This window comes from Musca autumnalis, unplaced genomic scaffold, assembly GCF_047663935.1.
Source record: "Musca autumnalis isolate F117 unplaced genomic scaffold, ASM4766393v1 scaffold_2, whole genome shotgun sequence".
NCBI lineage: Eukaryota > Metazoa > Arthropoda > Insecta > Diptera > Muscidae > Musca > Musca autumnalis.
Window position 1 is genome coordinate 145,975,168 of NW_027411755.1, and position 17,003 is coordinate 145,992,170.

General features: G+C 34.8%; 1 protein-coding gene across 2 annotated transcripts in view; it reads right to left on the reverse strand.

The window, feature by feature from the left end:
* Pgant2 (polypeptide N-acetylgalactosaminyltransferase 2) overlaps positions 1-17,003 on the reverse strand; it is a 310,217-nt gene that overhangs the window by 209,140 nt on the left and 84,074 nt on the right. The window lies entirely within an intron of this gene.

The window sequence follows — 17,003 nt, forward strand, 5'->3', positions numbered from 1 at the left end:
CACTTTTTAGACGTAGCATACTATTATTTGAAGGTGTCAATATAATACTCAACTAAAAAAATTCAATAAAACCGAAGTTAAGTTCTACTGGCACCCGTGAGAAAATCTTTAATTTTTGAACATTGTCAGCTTGAAGGCGCTATAAAAACGTTGACCTATATAAGAAACAATATGTGAAATTAAAACAATTTGGCTTGATAAGTACTATGTGACGATTTTAAAATATATAACTTAAAACACTGTACTAAATTCAACAGACATACTGACATGGCAAAATAGACATAGGAAATTAATTATGCTGGAGCCCATATGATAAGAAATATCCTCTGCCTCAGCCTCTAACTGGGTATTTTACAGTTTTTTGCCTACATATTTTCATAGTTTTCTTATAAAAAATAAACGGCGAACAAAATTTTTTGTTCGAATATTTCTCATATATGAATAAAATAAACCGTATGTTAATAAATGTACAAAAAAATGTTGCCCAGAATCGGAGTCGAGATATTTTTTTCGACTCAGACTTTGACTCCAGAAAAATTGCTCGACTCTGACTCCGAAACCCTGGTTATATCGACCTAAAATGTTATGCTGACCAAGAATATATATACTTTATAAGGTCTCCGACGAATATCTCGATGTGTTACAAACGGAATGACAAATTCAACTATTATTATGGTGTAGGGTATAAATAAGCCATACACATCAAATCAGTTTTTGTCTTATATTATTTCTCCGTTGTCGCATATTTAGCATTTAGATTCCTAAGAGATTATAAAAATACTTACCAACTTTATGTAATCAAACTAACTGCCTCCCTGCGCCTAACACTCCCACACTTTATAGTCATTGCTCACTTTCCTTCACTTTATTTAGGTTATCTCAATATAACCTCAAACTTTATTCATTAAGTAATTAATTTACCAATACAGAATATATTATCTATCATGTGCCAGAATATGTTATACAATCTTCGTTAAATTTCATTAGAGATACTAACTACTTAACTATTGGCATATTGTCTACCAACAACAAATGAACAAAAGGTCAAATGCTACTGCAAAAGGCCAAAGAGTATTGGATAAATTGAAAATTGTTTTATTATAATCTACTTATGAAGTATTAAATTTAATCGCATTACAAACATATTGTTAATACTTATGATCAAAGTTTCGGATGTTGATTGTCGGTCAAAGGTCTATGAAGAGCAAAAATTCAATAAAACAATCAATTTAGGTACTTCCTCATACATACATACAAACATAAGAAGATGTCAACGTGGCATGCTGTGTAACATATTTTTAAGGGTGAAGTAACAAAGAAAGCCGACAGTTGAGACATACAAAACGTAAGTTTTTTTCTATTTTTTGGAATTTGCGGAAATACAATATTTTAAAGGAACAAATTTGATAATTTTCAAAGAAGTATGTGTCCTTTTTATGTGGGATATGAAAACGAAAAGCTACCCAGAAAAAATTCGTATCCGTTAGTCATTATGTAACTTATTAAAAAGTACCACGAGTTGCATTAAAGTAAAATGGAACAATAAGATTCCTTTCGTTTACGAAGAAGACTAAATAGCAAATTTCTGCAAGTTCGGTGGCTAACTTTCAAAATACCGAAAACTATGGGGGCTTTATGAAGGCGTGGCCCTATACCAACAAAATCCAGGTGGAAAGTTTTGCACCTCCAACGAAGACTAAGTACCGAATTTCAGTCATTTCGGTGTGATAATGAAGCTAAAACCTTCAAAATACAGAAATTCGGGGATACCGTTCCATGGGGGCTATATCAAAACATCGACCTATACCTACAAATTTCTGACGAAATGTTTTTAGACTCAAAGAAAATCAAGAAGAACGCTTCTATTTTATAACCACATGGAAGACTTAATAACAATGATCAGTCTTTCGCTGGGATATTGACGTCACAACCTTAAGAATTACGAAAATCGGAAGGTACCGTTCTATGGGGGATATATCGAAACGTAGGCCTATAACGATGAAATTCAGTCAGAAAGGCTTTTACCTCCAACAAAGATTAAATACCAATTTTCAGCCATTTCGGTGGGTTGCTGTGCCACAACCTTCAAAATACCGAAATCGGAAGGTACCGTTCTATGGGTGCTATAGGAATGCGTGGACCTATACCGACTAATTTCTGGGCGAAAGTTTTATACCCCAACGAAGACTAACTAACAAATTTCAGCCATTTTGGTGTGATAATGATGATAAACCCTTCAAAATACCGGAAATATGGAGGTACCCTTCTATGGGAGCTATACTAAGGAGTGGACCTATACCGATGAATTTCAGTCAAAAAGGCTTTTACCTCCTACAAAGACTACTACCGATGAATTTCAGTCAGAAATTATTTTACCTCCAACAAAGACTAAATACCAAATTTCAGCCATTTCGGTGGGTTACTGTCGCCACAACCTTCAAATTACCGAAATCGGGAGGTACCGTTTTATGGTTGCTATAGAACGACTAATTTCTGAGAGAAAGTTTTATACCCCCAACTAAGGCAGAGTACCAAATTTCAGCTATTTCGCTGGAATATTGAGGCCACAACCTTCAAAATAACGGAAATAGGGAGGTACCGTTCTATGGGGGTTACACTAAGGAGTGGACCTGTACGGACAAATTTCTGGGGGAAAGTTTTATATCCCCAAACAAGACTAAATACCAAATTTCAGCTATTTCTTCAAAACACCGAACATCGGGAGGTATGTTCTTTGGGGGCTATATTTAGGCGTGGACCTTTACCGACAAATTTCATATGGATCTTTTTATACCCCAAATGAAACTTTTAAATTTTTTAAACCCACAACCTTCAAAATACCGAAAATAGGGAGGTACCGTTCTATGGGGGCTATATCAAAACGTGGACCGATAAAGCCCATTTGCAATACCAAACATCCTAGGAGTAATAGAAACTTCTATACCAAGTTACAAAGCTTTATCATAAAAATTGGGAGCTGTATATTGATTTCAACAGACGGACGGACATGGTTAAATCGACTTAGAATTGTACCCTTATCAAGAATATATATACTTTATAGGGTCTCCGATGAATATTTCGATGTGTAACAAACGGAATGACAAATTTAATTATACCCTCCATATTATGGTGGATCCTAGGGTTGTGTGTTCAACGCTCACCGTCAGCACCCGAGCTTTTTGTTGACAAAATAAAGAACAGATGGTGGTGCACATGTTAGCGTTTAAACAGCCCTTAATACTACAAATCAAAATTTAGCATGATCAAATCCAGCAGAGAGCGAAATACAATACAATACAATAAAATAAAATAAAATAAAATAAAATAAAATAAAATAAAATAAAATAAAATAAAATAAAATAAAATAAAATAAAATAAAATAAAATAAAATAAAATAAAATAAAATAAAATAAAATAAAATAAAATAAAATAAAATAAAATAAAATAAAATAAAATAAAATAAAATAAAATAAAATAAAATAAAATAAAATAAAATAAAATAAAATAAAATAAAATAAAACAAAATAAAGTAAAATAAAATAAAATAAAATAAAATAAAATAAAATAAAATAAAATAAAATAAAATAAAATAAAATAAAATAAAATAAAATAAAATAAAATAAAATAAAATAAAATAAAACGAAATAAAATAAAATAAATTAAAATAAAATTAAAATAAAATAAAATAAAATAAAATAAAATAAAATACGAGGTGTGTTGAAATTGAAAACAAATTCGACCTCAACTGTTCTAAAAAAATACATAAGAGATTTTTTCTATTTGGACCACTATTAAAGAAATTTTGAGTATTTCTTTGCATATAGTATCTACAGAATTTGAATTTTTGAAGGCGCAATACCTCTAGAACCGTTAGTAAAAAAAATCTGAAAATATACTGAAATGCTTTGAGTAGCATCAAAAAATAAAGAAAACCAAAAGGCACATATCGAAAAGTGTCCGATTTCGCTCAGAAATCCACATATATATTTTTGATTAGGAAAAAAATCTGAGTTGATCCACCCATGTCTGTCTGTTGTTATCATACTAGCGTCCACTACAATCGAGCTAAAGCACTATATTTATGCACCCGAATATCTTTTTGCCATATGTAGGTCAATTTCGGCCCATGTTTTGGTAGAGCTCCCATATAACGGTTCCTTCCCGATGTTCGATATTTTGGGGATTTTAGCTAACATTTTTAACCGATCTACGTGTAAGTTGGCATTTGAGGTACTCTGTGGTCGCAAAACTTCTTCACTAAAAATCGTCAACGTAGATTCCAATTTTGATATAGCCACCCTATAACTGTACCTCCCGATTTTCCCGAAGTAGCTACCATATAACAGTACCTCCCGATTTTCAGTATTTTGAGGATTTTAGTTAGAATTTTTAACGGATCTAGCTGAAATTTTACGTTTGATATTCTCAGTGGTCAGGAAACTTCTTCACCAGAAATCGTCATCATCGATCCATGTTTTGTTATAGTCCCCATATAACCGTACCTCCCGACTTTCGGTATTTTGAAGGTTTTAGCCACAATTTTTAAAGCATCTATCTGTAATTTGACATTTGAGGTTCTCTGTGGTCGTGAAACTGTTCCAAAAATCGTCAACATAGGTTCTTGTTTGGATATAGCCCCCATATAACGGTACCCTCCGATTTTCGATATTTTAAGGATTTTAGCTAAACTTTTTAAACGAACTAGCTGTAAATTGACATTTGAGATTCTCAGTGGTCATGAAAGTTCTCCACCAAAAATCTTCAATATAGGTCCATATATTGGTATAGGCCCCATATAATGCCATATAATGGTACCTCCCGATTTTCGGTATTTTGAAGATTTTAGCTACAATAATTTACCGATCTAGCTGTAATTTGACATTTAATGTTCTCAATAGTTACTTCTTCACCAAAAATCGTCAACACAGATCCATGATTTTGAATAGCCCCATATAACGGTTCTCCCCGATTTTCGGTATTTTTATGGTTTTGGTTACAATTTTTAACCGATCTGGCTGTTATTTGACATTTGAGGTTCTCAGTGGTCGCGAAAAATCTACACCAAAAATCGTCAATATAGATCCATGTTTTAATATAGCCCCGATCCATATAACGGTACCTGCTTGAGGGTCTTAGTTAAATTTTTTGATAATTTTACATTTGAGCTTACCTGCAGTTAGTCCCAATTTACAAGGCAAGTTTACTTGCGGCAAGTTCCTGTTTGTAGGAGAGACACGTAAGGGGAATGGAAATGGAAAAAAATTGCTCGTACCGGCAATTTTCAGGCAATTCCTTTTATATTTTTCGTATTTGACATTATTTTCATTGTTTTGAAACCAAAACTTGTCGGAACAGAATTGGCTTTTATAAACGCAAGAGGCAAGTTTAAAAAGAAACGAGAAAAATTGCCGCAAGTAAACTCACCTAATGTAAATCGGGACTTAAAAAATGTTTCAACCAAAAATTGTTAAGGTACCACCTGGTTGAACACATTTTTAAATTAGATTAGATAATTTAGGACTTGGCATTATTAGGTTGCTTAAACGTAGTATACTTGAATACATATGTACATGTATATGTATGTGGAACAGATTAAGTTTTAATTGCCTACCAAATTAAAGAAGCTTTTGTTTTAATTTGCTTGCGGTTTTAACAAGAAGTTCCATTCTACTACAACCTTTCTTATACATACACCAGGAAGTTTAACTCCTTCCTTTTGACATTTTTGCGAGAAATATATACGAATGTATTATTTTTATTATAATATAGCATTTTGTACATTGTTCTTACAACAAATTGCTTCAATAAAATTCCAATAAATTCTCATAAAGGTATGCAACTGTCAACCTCAAAGCATCTTTGGGTTTTATTAATGAAAATTAGTAACAGTTACTTAGTTACCCGCCATACGCTAATTAGACCCACACAATGTGTTACAATAAATTATTATTATTATTACTACGACACGTAATTACATACATGTTTAGTAGTTACATACATAAATACGTACATGAATTTGTATGTAAAAATATCCACTGATAGGGGAGGCACTACCAGTGTACCTCATATTACTAGCAACGTCACTATTAATGGGCGACTTCATAAAATAAGACAAGTAACAATAGGGCGGTACTCGGTAATCATGGGGTGACCTACGCCTAACATTTTTCTTTTGCCTACTTTGAACCCAAAATTCTAAATTACAGAAATCTGGTGGTACCGTTATATGGACGTTTGTCCAAAATTTTAATGGAGATGTTTATTGGCCACTTCGAACCTTAAATACCAAATATAGCTAATTCGACCAGAAAAATTTAGCTAAAAACATTAAAATTCCTGAAATTGAGCGATACCCTTATATGGGGGCTATACCAAAACTTGAACCGATATAGCCCATTCAGCGTCCTATCATAATTTTTGTGAATGCAGACTGATTACCACAGACGTACGGACGGAGATGAGTATATCGGCTCAGAATTTTACATTGATGATTATTTTAATGCGTTACAAATGTAAGATACATTCAATACAGTGTGGTTGAGGGTATAAAAAAAGTATCAGTAGGATTTGTTTAGGTACCGTAAGGAGCGGACCTATAAGCGCCATTTTCGAACTTTAACTAAGATTCGCAGAAATATCACGATATTCAATGTTTTAACCAACGCGGTATCCGGTTCAAAAGTTGTTGTACGTACCAGCCACTACTCATGGGCCCTAGGGAAGTATGGACGTGCTCCTGATAAATCAAAAATGTGGAACATTTGTGTGGAAGGTACCCGAAAGAGATGACCGATATAGTTCATATTCGAACCTAACCTATGTCTGGGAGAAACATGACGACGTGCAAAGAACGGATCAAATCGGTTACTCACTTCGAAAGTTAATTTGCGCGGCAATTTAGCGATTTTTTTTTTTAACTTTTCTGGTTGTTTGATTAAGGTTGTTTGCAAAAAAAAATAGAGGGTGAGCCTTACAAAAAATCTTTTCCTTTCTGGGTCCGCATAATGCACATGTGTACGAGTATGTATTCGGCCCAATATAAAGATCCGAGAAGTCATCAAATTACAATAAATGTTTAACGAAAGTTTTACGTTAAGCGTTGTTGTTTTGTTTTGTAGCACGAAATTCCAAATAATCTAAATCTTAGATAACAATCCCCCCATAATTTAATATATAATTTAATATTTGTTGCAGTTATATGAAATATTAGAAAGCTCTAGTTCTTAACTAGTTCCATGCGCATACGGATCCCGTTAAGGGAACGCATGTATGAATGCAATATGTCATAATTCACATGTTGACACTATAATACCCAGTTACATGCATTTATACAAGTAATTAAGTGGCTATGTAATGTAATGAATACAGCTACTAAATACAACATTCTTAACATCCTAACATGCATACATGCATACATACACACATAACTATGTAATTGTTGATGTCGTTCTGATATGTAAAAACATATCAATCCAATATTTTGTTCATTGTTGCTTTTCAAATTTCTCACAGACATTCTCATAAATTAATTTATGCCCATTTTCAATTAAATTAATTAATTTCAATTTCAATACATTCAACAAAAAAACTATTGTTGTTGTCAATTCAATTTATGTTTTTAATTTACGACCCACTTCAATATACACACTTGACTACCGTTGTTGTTGTCGTTCTGGTGTATGCCACAAACTACAAATTTTGATAAGGCAATTATGCTAAACTTAATGTCTAGAAGAGTATGTTACGTAGTAGTATACTGCAGCGGAGATATGTATTTGAGTCATTTTAGCTACAATGGAAGGTAGGTAGGTGAATGTGAAAAGTCAAGCAATAACAATAACAACAACAACAAGAACAATAAACCATAACATGAAAGTTCTTCACTTAAAATTATGGTCATGTACATGATCATATATATATGGAGGTGTACGAGTATATATGTATGTGTTGTGTGTTGACAAAATGTTGTTCATTGGCAGAGACAGCTGTACCCAGCGGGAAAATTGAATAGTGGGAATTAAAAATAAATATCTGGGATTAAAATTATGGAAATGGAATGGATTAAAATTATGGAAAAAAATGAACAAAACTGTAAACCACGAATCAAGCTTGGTGTAGTAAAATGGAGATAGGAAAAATAGTCCAGTCAAAATAGACATTGAAATAGCAAAAATTGCCATAAAGCTCAATTTTGGTGGAGAGCTAGGGTTTGCCATTAGAAGCAATGTCTTAAAAGTCCCCCATCAATCTCATGTGTGCAAAAACAGTTACTCGGGGACAAAGGTAAACATTTTGAGATTTTTTTTAGGTTTTTGTATTTTTTCTGTAAAACAGTGGGTCTAATCAAAAAGTGACTAAAGCCGATATTGTAGACAGAAAAATTCTCTACAAGTATGGTCTTAATATATTTTTTCCTAGAAGGAGCCATTCTTGACACATCATTTATATGCACTTATAAGGGAAATACGCACATATTCAGGTAAATCGGCTAAAATAACCGGAGTAATCGGGTTTCCTTGAAAAACGAAAAGCAACAAAATGGGTGTTTAGTAGAGTTATTCCATGTTAGAGTCATTTATGCAAAAATAGCCCATTTAACCCACATGTGCAATCCCAAGCCCAATGGGAACGACCGCAACGAAAACTGTCGGATTTTTTTTTAATTTTTGTGAAAGGGCAGGGTTTTACGGAAATGTATAATCTTCGTAAATGTAACTTTCCGGTTCACCGGTTATTTGATCCGAAAGTCCGGATTTAAAACCGGGTTAGACCCAGTTTTGCTGTACCGATTACTGTAAAGTGGGTATCGTTTGAAAGCTTATGGAAATACGTAGCACATGGCCTTGTTATTTTGACCGGTGCGCCTCATGATGTTCTTACGCGGCTTATTTCTTCACATGTGTAATTTGACACAATATCTAAATAATGATGACTTCTATTGAAAAGTCGTAAAGATTATTCGTGTTGACAATTTTAAAGCCTACAACTTTTACTTAAGTCGACTTCTGATAGGTCTTACTGTTTTTGGAAAAAATCAGAAAAACTGAATAAGGCCTCCAAAAAAGACTTTTGACCCTTAATAACTTCATTTGCACACATGGGATCGATGGGGACTTTCAATACGTTACCTCTAATGGCAAACCCCAGCTTTCCACCAAAATTCAGCTTTGTGGGAATTTGTGATATTTCCCCCTTATACTGGACTAACAGTTTCATGGAAATCTATTTTGACATGGGCAAGTGAGCGAATGATCAATTGAGAACTGTGTCATGTGGTTGGGTTCTAATTTGAGCCGACGAACGACCTACAATTAAATAATAAGTCCACCTAAAGCAAACTACTTTGTCAAGATACCTGATGCACAGTGGTTAGTCATAGTGAATCTCCAGGTATAATTTAACAGGAAACGCATTTGAGAGCATAAAGCGATAGTCGGGGATTAAGTTAGTGTTTCAAACAACACATATTGCGCAACACAATTAGCACGATACAAGATACCTCATTCTTATATATTTATGTATCACTGAATTATATTCACATTTGTTCAAAAATCATTAGTATTAACATTTTTCCTACTGGGTATATAGTGTCAAAGTATACGCTATCAACGTATGAGTTATAGTTAGCTTTTAGATTGCCATATTTCATGCTGAAGCAAAAGTAGCTGTTTTGAGTGTGTGAATACTTCTATTATGCAAAACTTTCATGCATAATAATTGCTTTATTATTTTCAATACACACCACAACTCAACTCTCAATGGAGAAATTCACCTTCCCTCATCTCCTTTCGAATTTAAATCGCTTAATAATATAATTACTTCATAGAAATGTTCTTTGATGGAGCACAATGAACTTGGCATAAATATGTAAAAAATTAATCATGTATTAAATCATTCTCCACAAGTAGATCGACGCGATTAAAGACTAGAGACAGTTCCGATAAAAGTTAAATTCTTTTTATTTTCCTCCTATTAAGACAGCACCTAAACATATTTTTCAACGCTTTAAAAGCCATAATATGGAGGGTATTTGTTCCGTTTGTAACCTATCGAAATATTCTTAGGATACCATATAAAATATATAGAATGCATATTCACCTGAAATTTGTCGGCATAGGCCAACGCCTTAATATATCCCCTGTAGACCGATACCTAGCGATTTTCGGTATTTTGGAGGTTGTGGCCTCAATATCCCACCGAAATAGCTTGAATTTGGTATTAAGCCTTCGTTGGTTGTATAAAATTTTCCACCTGAAATTTTTCGGTATAGGCTCACGTATTCATATATCCCCCATAGAGCTATACCTGCCGAATTTCGGTTTTTTGAAGGTTGTGGCCTCAATATCTCAACGAAATGGCTGAAATTTGGTATGAAGCCTTCGTTGAGGGTACCAAATTTCCCACCTGAAATTTGTCGGCATAGGTCCAAACCTTCACATAGCCTCCATAGAGCGGTACCTTCTGTTATTCGGTATTTTGAAGATTGTGGCATCAACGAAATAGCTGGAATTTGGCATTAAGTCTTCCTTGGCGGTATAAAACTTTCTACCTGAAAACTGTCGGCGTAGATTCACGCCTTCATATAGCACCCATAGAACGGTACTTCCCGATTTTCGGTACTTTTTAGGTTGTGGTCTCAATATCCCACCGAAATAGCTGGAATTTGGCATTAAGTCTTCGTTGGTGGTATAAAACTTTCCACCTGAAATTTATCGGTTTAGGACCACGGCTTCATATAGCCCCCATAGAGCGGTACCTCCCGATTTCCGGCATTTTGGAGGTTGTAGCCTCATTATCCCATTCAAATAGCTGTAATTTGTCATTTGTATAACACGGTGCTCTTGAATCAAATTTAAATGGATGGTGCTTACACCTGGGAAGTTTTTGCGGATTCTGAAACTACAATGTTCATAGATGAGAAAAATCAAAAAACAAAAAAAAAAAACGCTGGAGCGCATTTTAAATAAATCGCGATTCAAGTTGACATGTTTAAGGGTTACTTAGGTTTTCACGATTTTGCTTAGAAACCGCAAGTCCTATCAAAATGAGACGAAGAAAATGTTGTAGCCATGAAATTTTTCTACAAGATTGACCTTTAATGTATTTTCGTAAGTTTTACCATTTTTGAGATATAGAAGTTCAAATTGGGACAATGTACTGACTGTATCTCCCCTTATAAAACAATGTGATGAAGGGTGCGCCTTAACTAACTTTTAATGAAAACTGCTTACACAGGGGAAGTTTTTGTGAATTCTGAAACAGCAATGTTCATAGATGAGAAAAATCTAAAAACAAGAAAAAATCGCTGAAGATATTTTTAAATAAATCGCGGTCAAAATTCACATTTTTAGGTGTTTTTTATATTTTCACGATTTTGCTTCGAAACCGCCAGTCCTATCGGAATGGGACTAAAGAAAATGTTTTAGCTGTGAAAATTCTCTAGAGGATTGACGTTTATGATTTGTTCCCAGGTTGTACGATTTTTGAGAGATTTCGCGATTTTGCTTGAATACGGCACGTCTTAGCGGCAGGGGACCTAAGAACATCTTATAGCTGTGAAAATTCTCTACAAGACTGGCTTATGTAATTTTTCATAGGTTGTACCATTTTGTTAGATATATAAGTTTAAGTTGGGAAATTGCAGTCATGACATTGTTTTATAAGGAGACGATACTGAATTGAATTGAATATGGATTGTCCCAATTTCAACTTCTATATCTCAAAAGTTGTAAAACCTACGAAAATATCATTAAGGTCAATCTTGTAGAGAATTTTGATAGCTATAACATTTTCTTTATTCCCATTTTGATAGGACTCGCGGTTTCCAAGCAAACTCGCAAAAACCTAAACAACCCCTAAAATTGTCGCCATTTATTTAAAAAGCGCTCCGGCGATTTTTTTGTTTTTTGAATTTTTCTCATCTATGAACATTGTGGTTTCAGAATCCGCAAAAACTTCCCAGGTGTAAGCACCTTCGATTTAAATTTGATTCAAGAGCACCGTGTCCTTCGACAATTGCTCAAACCAATTGTCGAAGAAGTTTTTCTCCTCCGATTAACACAGCACCAAAACATGTTTTTCAACGCTTTAAAAGCCGTAATACGGAGGGTATATTTAACTGTGTCATTCCGTTTGTAACCTATCGAAATATTCTTCGGAGACCATATAAAATATATAGAATACATATTCTTGATTAGCATCAAATTCTAAGTAGATTTAACCACCAGAAAATTTTCAGTATAGGCCAACGCCTTAATATATCCCCTATAGACCGATACCTAGTGATTTTCGGTATTTTGGAGGTTGTGGCCTATATACGCCCCGAAATAGCGGGAATTTGGTATTATGGCTTCTTTGGAAGTACTAAATTTTTCGCCTGAAATTTGTCGGTGTAGGTCCATGCCTTCATATAGCCCCCATAGAACGGTACCTACTGATTTTCGGTATTTTGAAGGTTGTGGCCTTAATATCTCAACGAAATGGCTGAAATTTGGTATGTAGCCTTCGTTGAGGATAATAAATTTCCCACCAGAAATTTGTCGGCATAGGTCCACGCCTTCACATAGCCTCCATAGAGCGGTACCTTCCGATTTTCAGTATTTCGAAGATTGTGGTCTCAACGAAATAGCTGTAATTTGGCACTAACTTTCTACCTAAAATCTGTCGGTGTAGGTTCACGCCTTCATATAGCCCCCATAGAACGGTACTTCCCGATTTTCTGTATTTTGAAAGTTGTGGCATCAATATCCCATCGTAATGGCTGAAATTTTGTATTTAGCCTTCGTTTAGGGTGTTTAAACTTTCCTCCTGAAATTTTTCGTTATACGTCAACGCCCTCATATATCCCCCATAGAACGGAACATCCCGATTTTCGGTATTTTTAAGGTTGTGGCCTCAATGTCCCACCGAGATGGCAGATTTTTGGTATTTTGATTGGCTGTAATTTCGTATTTAGTTTTCCATTTGAGTGTAAAATATTCCAAAAGTGAATTATCTGTATAGTTCCACGTCTTTACGCCGTTCTTACTTATTTTCTTCATGTGCAGGAATACAAATAAGTCATTGGGAGCCAATTCAGGGCTGTACTGCGAATAACCCATCAATTCCACGTTTTGGCCGGTGAAACGGGCGCTGGTTTGAGCCGATATTTGGGAACTCGCCTTTTCATGGTGCACAATCTTTCTCCGAAGACTTCAGGCAAACCCTCGTTTTTGATCGGACAAAAATGTTCATTTTTTTTGACAAATTAATTTTCTTGTCGCACGTCATACCGTACCTAGTATGTTTATGCTAAACAATGTCGAACTTTCCAATAGAAATTTCAAATGGCCTCTGCGTATTGCCTAGACCAGAAACTTATCTAATAGCTCTAAATCTCTAATAGCTCTAAAAGGTGAACCTATCTCTGGGAACCCTAAATAAAGCCAGTCTTGTAGAGAATTTTCACAGCTTTAAGATTTTCTCAGGTCCCATATCGATAAGACTTACCGTATTCAAGCAAAATCGCGAAACCCTAACAAAAAAACCTAAAAATGTAAACTGATCTTCATTATCTCAAAAATGGTACAGGATGGGAACAAATGATAAACGTCAATCCTATAGAGAATTTCCACAGCTACAACATTTTCTTTAGCTCCATTTCGATAGGACTTGCGGTTTCCAAGCAAAATCGTGAAAACCAAAAAACCACCTAAAAATGTGAATTTTGACCGCGATTTATTCAAAAATCCCTACAGCGATTTTTTCTTTTTTTTGGATTTTTCTCATCTATGAACACTGTTGTTTTAGAATTCACAAAAACTTTCCCTGTGTAAGCGGTTTTCATCAAAAGTTAATTAAGGCGCACACTTCATGACATTGTTTTGTAAGGGGGCGATACAGTCAGTGCATTGTCCCAATTTGAACTTCTATAACTCAAAAATGGTAAAAACTACGAAAATACCATAAAGGTCGGTCTTGTAGAGAATTTTCATAGCTACAACATTTTCTTTAGTCCCATTTTGAAAGGACTTGCGGTTTCTAAACAAAATCGTGAAAACCTAAACAACCCTTAAAAATGTTAACTTAAATCGCGATTTATTTAAAAAGCGCTCTGGCGATTTCTCATCTATGAACATTGTAGTTTCAGAATCCGCAAAAACTTCCAAGGTGTAAGCACCTTCCATTTAAAATTGTTTCAAGAGAACCGTGTAGGTTGTCCAGGCTAAAACCGAATTGGTATGAACTGAATATTCCATTGACCATAGGTTTAAATCGTTCACACATTACACCCTACAGCAGCATACATGCGATGGGTAGGAGACTTATGCCTCTGTAGTTGGTACAAACAGTCTTGTCTGCTTTTCTGTGCACGGAACTTAGCATAGTTTTAGTTTAATCAACTGTCGTCACCGGTTTTGAACAGCAGCCCATTAGCTTCTGCTGCCTAATTGTTCTTCAGTCGATTAATTGCTGCCATAACCCGAACATGGCTATGAGGTAACTCTCAATCTTTTCATTTGGTTCTGGACTATCTTTATTGCCGCCCATATTCGATACAAAAAGCTTGATGAAATGCTTCTTCCAGTAGTGGAATTCTGTAACGCATTTTTTGAGTTACCGACATAAATCGGTAAAACTAAAACTCAAAATTTTGAATGAAAAGTATTAATAAAAGTTGGCTTAGCGGCAGCTTTATTTTGGTTGTTAACATACCGCAAAATTTCGTTAATTCCAAAATTTATAAACATTTAAATTTTACCGATTTTTGTCTGTCTCGAAAAATGAGTATCAGAATTCCACTACACATCCTATGTACGCTATCAGTATCATTTGTGAGATTCCATTCATCATCTTTGCAGGAAAATGTGTCTGCATCATATCCTTCAGTGTGGTGTTTTATACTCTGAACATGATTTTGACTCCTGAACATTACGAGTTTCTAACATCCATGTTTTTCCTGCTCTTTTTTATTTCTTCTGAAAAAAAGGTTCTAGTCTTCTACTAGTAGTTTTCTTTGGCACTCCTCGTTGCTATTGAATGCAAGGTTGCCTTGTATGCCACGTTCCTCTAGCCTTATGACACTCCTAATCGTAGCATGAATTGTTAGGTGACGGTTTTTGGTACCCAAGTATAGATTTTGCGGCTGTTGGAAAAGAGTGTACTTTCTTTGCCCCGCTCATCCACATTATTGAGACAAGGAGTGCCGTCTTGAGCGGACTAGGTTTGAGCTTTCTGTTGTGTTTGCAGCTTCACTACATCCAGCTTCCATCCTGTGTTAGATCCAACTTTTGCCAACATAATGATGAGTGCTTACCTTGGCTGTTACAAGGAAATGGTCCAAATCAATGTTCGCTCCTCGAATCGACCGGACATCTAACACACTGGAAGAGAGTTTTACTTCTGTCACAACATGATTTATCTGGTTTCTGGTTTTCCCACCTGGGAACATCTAGATGGCCTTGGGTATGTGGAGGTCGATCAGCCTCATTCCTTGTCGGAAGTCTGAACTTGCTGACCGTTGGCCCAAACATATTTTCGGTCCCAATTTTAGCATTGAACTCTCCTAGAACCATCAGGGCAGCGGTCATATGCTCTGCATGGACGTAGATGGATCTGATATTGAAAAGCTTCGCTTTTATAAGAATTGTGGCAATTCTCTCATCAACCGGAGTGAATCTGGAGACCAGGCTTTTAAGCCCCCGAATATGTAGCAAATATTTTAATATTTTATCGATACCGGTTTGTTGCTTCAACATGTGTCCTATCACCTTTTGATCTACCATTTGTAGAATTACATACACCTGTAATATAACTAGACATCGAAAAGTACTAGCTCCAGGTCATAATATTGCTTGTATTGTAATAAAATTTTTACGGGTTTTATTTTCATAGTATAACATTTAATGTTTAGCTATTCCCAAATGAATAATTGACTTATTTGTACATACATACATAGATATGTCTGTGCATTGCAAAAAAAAAAAAACAACAAACATATGGTCATTGTATACCCAATAAGTACTCTATCTCTGGGCAGTTTTGTCTAATTTTGTTATCCAGCACTTCTTCGTTTTTGGATAATTCAGATGTTCACATTCGAATTTCGTACATTTGGAATAGCATAGCTGGCCTTTTGTGTGGTAGGTACATCATGTTTGCCTTTCACCCAATACACTATAGGCAACATACATAGTACATATGTTAGTGCAACCCATCCTAGACTTCGATCAAAACAATGCAGGAAGAAGCCATCAAGCTACCACAATGAACAAAGAAACAAAAAAAAACAGCAACAAATTGAATTGAAGTTTTGGGTCTTCCATTTTTTGACCACACACTTGCAACATTCATTGAATATAAGCGTTTGTTCAGTATTGCAATGCTGTTTTCTTCATTGCTGTTGCTGCGGCTACATCTGTTGTGCTACCAATGCCTTTTCGTTAGCCAAATATTTATCCAAAAAGCAAGAAACAAAAACAAAAATTTGTTACCCATTTTGTGGAATTAAGGAAAAAGAAATGGCAAAAAATAAAATTAATCACGTCCGCTGCTGTTTGTGAATGGATTTTGTGGTATATATCTGGAGAGTTTACACCTCTATGACTTCTAACAATAGGTATCCATTAATTTGGATGCAGTTATGTGATTAACAGTGGAACAGCTTTTAAATGAGTGTGGTTGGTAATGGAGCACATTTTTTAGGGATATAAGACAATTTAGACAGGGGACTTGTCTTATAGGTCCAATCGTGATTTTTATAAAAAAAAATATTTATGTGTCTAAATTGTGTATGTTTTAAAGAATATTTTTTGAACGACTTGCAGACCCATAATCGTGGATTTATTAAAGAATATTTTTTGAACGACTTGCAGACCCAAAATCGTGGATTTATTAAAAAATATTTTTGAACGACTTGCAGACCCATAATCGTGGATTTTTTAAAGAATATTTTTTGAACGACTTGCAGACCCATAATCGTGGATTTTTTAAAGAATATTTTTTGAACGACTTTCCGACCCATA